Genomic DNA, 5,000 nt, shown 5'->3' with positions numbered 1-5,000 from the left:
ACGATAAGTTTTACTCTGCAAATGGAAAGGTAGAAGGGAAAATCGGAAGTGTCTGTATTACAGTATAGCAAAGGGGATTACAGAGGCATGAGGCGGGAGCTGGCCAAAATTGACTGGAAGGAGGCCCTAGCAGGGAAGACGGTAGAACAGCAATGGCAGGTATTCCAGGGAATAATGCAGAGGTTGCAGGATCAATTTATTCCAAAGAGGTGGAAAGACTCTAAGGGGAGTAAGAGACACCTGTGGCTGACAAGGGAAGTCAGGGACAGCATAAAAATTAAGGAGAGGAGGTATAACATAGCAAAGAAGAGTGGGAAGACAGAGGATTGGGACTCTTTTAAAGAGCAACAAAAGTTAACTAAAGAGGCAATGCGGGGAGAAAAGATGAGGTGCGAGGGTAAACTAGCCAATAATATAAAGGAGGATAGCAAAAGTTTTTTTAGGTACGTGAAGAGGGAAAAAATAGTCAAGGCAAATGTGGGTCCCTTGAAGACAGAAACGGGGGAATTTATTATGGGGAACAAAGAAATGGCAGACGAGTTAAACCGTTACTTTGGGTCTGTCTTCACTGAGGAAGATACACACAATCTCCCAAATGTTCTAGGGGCCGGAGAACCTAGGGTGATGGAGGAACTGAAGGAAATCCACATTAGGCAGGAAATGGTTTTGGGTAGACTGATGGGACTGAAGGCTGATAAATCCCCAGGGCCTGATGGTCTGCATCCCAGGGTACCTAAGGAGGTGGCTCTAGAAATAGTGGAAGCATTGGAGATCATTTTTCAATGTTCTATATAGATTCAGGATCAGTTCCTGTGGATTGGAGGATAGCAAATGTTATCCCACTTTTTAAGAAGGGAGGGAGAGAGAAAACGGGTAATTATAGACCAGTTAGTCTGACATCAGTGGTGGGGAAGATGCTGGAGTCAATTAGAAAAGACGAAATTGCTGAGCATTTGGATAGCAGTAACAGGATCATTGCGAGTCAGCATGGATTTACGAAGGGGAAATCATGCTTGACAAATCTACTGGAATGTTTTGAGGATGTAACTAGGAAAATTGACAGGGGAGAGTCAGTGGACGTGGTGTACCTCGACTTTCAGAAAGCCTTCGACAAGCTCCCACATAGGAGATTAGTGGGCAAAATTAGGGCACGTGGTATTGGGGGTAGGGTACTGACATGGATAGAAAATTGGTTGACAGACGGAAAGCAAAGAGTGGGTATAAATGGGTCCCTCTCGGAATGGCAGGCAGTGACCAGTGGGGTACCGCAAGGTTCGGTGCTGGGACCCCAGCTATTTACGATATGCATTAATGACTTAGACGGAGGGATTAAAAGTACCATTAGCAAATTTGCAGATGATACTAAGCTGGAGGGTAGTGTGAATTGTGAGGAAGATGCAATAAGGCTGCAGGATGACTTGGACAGGTTGTGTGAGTGGGCGGATACATGGCAGATGCAGTTTAATGTAGATAAGTGCGAGGTTATTCACTTTGGAAGTAAGAGTAGAAAGGCAGATTATTGTCTGAATGGTGTCAAGTTAGGAGGAGGGGGAGTTCAACGAGATCTGGATGTCCTAGTGCATCAGTCAATGAAAGGAAGCATGCAGGTACAGCAGGCAGTGAAGAAAGCCAATGGAATGTTGGCCTTCGTAACCAGAGGAGTTGAGTATAGGAGCAAAGAGGTCCTTCTACAGTTGTAGCGGGCCCTGGTGAGACCGCACCTGGAGTACTGTGTGCAGTTTTGGTCTCCAAATTTGAGGAAGGATATTCTTGCTATGGAGGGCGTGCAGCGTAGGTTCACTAGGTTAATTCCCGGAATGGCGGGACGGTCGTATGTTGAAAGGCTGGAGCGATTGGGCTTGTATACACTGGTATTTAGAAGAATGAGGGGGGATCTTATTGAAACATATACGATAATTAGGGGATTGGACACATTAGAGGCAGGAAACATGTTCCCAATGTTGGGGGAGTCCAGAACAAGGGGCCACCGTTTAAGAATAAGGGGTAGGCCATTTAGAACGGAGATGAGGAAGAACCTTTTCAGTCAGAGAGTGGTGAAGGTGTGGAATTCTCTGCCTCAGAAGGCAGTGGAGGCCAGTTCGTTGGATGCTTTCAAGAGAGAGCTGGATAGAGCTCTTAAGGATAACGGAGTGAGGGGGTATGGGGAGAAGGCAGGAACGGGGTACTGATTGAGAGTGATCAGCCATGATCGCATTGAATGGCGGTGCTGGCTCGAAGGGCTGAATGGCCGACTCCTGCACCTATTGTCTATTGTCTATTGTCTATAATCAACCACTTTATTTTGCCCGTCTTTGTGACTCCTCTTTGACACGTCGATCACCGCTGAGGCTGTTTTACCTGTTTCGCCTATGTACCGTAAGGTACACTCCTTACATTGAACTGCATACACCCCATTATTTCGCTCACGGGTTATCCTCTGTGCTATCCAGTCTCTCCTGTCACCCTGTTCTATGTTTTTGTCTATTACCCAGTGGGAGCAGGCCCCATATTGACATTAATTTGTAACCCTACTGCTCCCCTCGTCTGCTGGTTTTATCACCATCTCATGTTTATCCCTCAGCTCTGCCGTGGTCTCCCTCTCTTTTTTTCTGGTGAGGTTCGGCCTATCCTTTGTCATGGGCATATCCCAGGCTGTTTTAGTAACGTTCTTTTAAAACGTGTCGTGTTTGTTTGGCTTTACCCACGTTCCAGCATTAGAGGCCAATTTTTGCAATGTTTCCTGGGTGGGATTTGCCGGTTTTACAAATGGTGTCACTATCTCACCCTGCTTCCTGATACCCTTATGGGGTCGGCTCTGTTCTTGCAGAACCCTCGGGTGGTGCAGAGTCTGGGCCTTGTTATCAATATCTTGCCCTGCTTCCCGATACCCTTGCGGGTTCGGCTCTGTTCTTGCAGATCCCTCAGGTGGTGCAGAGTCTGGGCGGCATCGTCACCCAGCACACCGACGCCCACTGAAAATTACCCACGCACAGTGCGCGCCTGGAGCGGCAGTAGTTCAAACTACCCCTACCCCTACCCCTACCCCTACCGCTACCCCTACCCCTACCCCTAACCCTAACCCTAACCCTAACCCTAACCCTAACCCTAACCCTAACCCTAACCCTAACCCTAACCCTAACCCTAACCCTAACCCTAACCCTAACCCTAACCCTAACCCTAACCCTAACCCTGACCCTGACCCTAATGCAGGCAGAGTTATTTATAAAGTGGCCCAGACTCTGCACCACCTGAGGGTTTTGTAACAGAACCAACCCCATAAGGGTTTCAGGAAGCAGGGCAAGATATTGATAACAAGGCGCAGACTCTGCACCACCTCAGGGTTCTGCAAGAACAGAGCCGACCCCATAAGGGCATCAGGAATCAGGGCAAGATATTGATAAAATGGCCCAGACTCTGCACCACCTGAGGGTTCTGCAAGAACAGAGCCGACCCCATAAGGGCATCAGGAAGCAGGGCAAGATATTGGTAACAAGGCCCACGGGGAAGGCGGCATACTTTGGGGTTATTTTGTAGTGAGTTTTGAAGGCATGTGCTAGTGTTACGCATACCGAGGGCGCGCAAAGTTCGGCGCGCCCGGGCCAAAACGCCTCTGCTGGCCGCGGCCGAGTCGGCCGACGGATTGCCACGGACTTGCTTGACGACCTGTCACTCTCCGTGCATCGGTTGCACGCCCGATTCGTCCTTTCCATTTGTTTCATGATGTACACGCGGCAGGCGGAATATTTTAAAAGCACTGTTCTGTTCGAAGTGCACAATGGCCGTTGGGGCAATGCAACTGGGGGTCGGTCGACCGGCTGACGACGCCTGCCTGCCGATTTGGTTCACGATGTCCCCGCCGAAGGCGGCATACTTGAAAGTACTGCCGTTCGCGGCGCGCAATTTGCAGGGGGGAGGAATTGTTAGTGGACGTCTGTGTGCTGGGTGACGATGCTTGCCGACTTGGTTCATGCCGTCCACGCCGAAGACGGCGCCGTTTAAAGTACTGCCGCTCGAGGTGCACAATTTGCGGGGGAATTGTTATTGGGCGTCGGCGTGCTGGGTGACGATGTGGAGATGAGGAACGCCGAGCCAGATCTATCTTATTTGTTTGCTTGGGCCACTGGACTTTGCATGGGCTTGGCATCATTGTGTGCTACGTTAAATCACGGCCAATTGAGTGAGTATTTTTTATTCAACCACTCTATTTTGCCCGTCTTTGTGACTCCTCTATGACACGCCGATCACCGCTGACGTGTTAATCTGCGTGTTAGGTATCTCGGGGGTCAGTTGGACGGACAGATGTGTAAGGGTTTTGTTCGGAAGGATCGTTGAGTGTAAACGGTGAACGGGGGTTAAAGGCCCTGAGGTTTCAATCCTCTAAAGAATGTAAAAGGTCTGACGCGTTAGCTAGCAGCTAATGAGGTGAACCTAGCAGCTAATGAGGCTCTCTCTCTCTCACGGCCCCGGGACTCCCTCCCTCCCTCCTCCCTCTTGGAACCCTCCCTGCGTGGGGGGGGGGGGGGGGGGGGGGGGGGGGGCACGAAGAAAAAGAGGGTATAAGAAGAATCCAGTGGAAGGAGTAGGGACTGGGGGCGAGGTCAGACAGCCTATCCGGCTAATAAAGCATCATGAGGTTAGGTATAAACTCTGATGACTGCATAAACTCGCCCCTAATGGGGGGGGGGCACTCTCTCCCCCACCCCTCTCTCCCCAGTGCCACTCCCTCCGACCCCCCCCCCACTCTCTTCGTGTCGCTGGGCCCGCCCGGCACGGCCCCGAGGATCACTCCCCGCGCGGCAACGGGACACCGGGTCGCCGGGCCCGCAGGGTCGTCAGTCGGGCGGGGGGGGGGAGGGTGGCCATGCCAGCAGCAGGAGAGGTTTCCAACGAACCCGCGACCGCAGCAGGACCGCCCGCGGCAGACATTTGGACCCAGCGGGTCCGTTCGGGATGGTTGCCGGGCCCGCAGCAGAGGTTTCCTTCCACCCAACGGGGGGGGG

This window comes from Rhinoraja longicauda, unplaced genomic scaffold (assembly GCF_053455715.1).
Source record: "Rhinoraja longicauda isolate Sanriku21f unplaced genomic scaffold, sRhiLon1.1 Scf001140, whole genome shotgun sequence".
Taxonomy (NCBI): domain Eukaryota; kingdom Metazoa; phylum Chordata; class Chondrichthyes; order Rajiformes; family Arhynchobatidae; genus Rhinoraja; species Rhinoraja longicauda.
Note: the sequence above shows the minus strand (reverse complement) of the source record.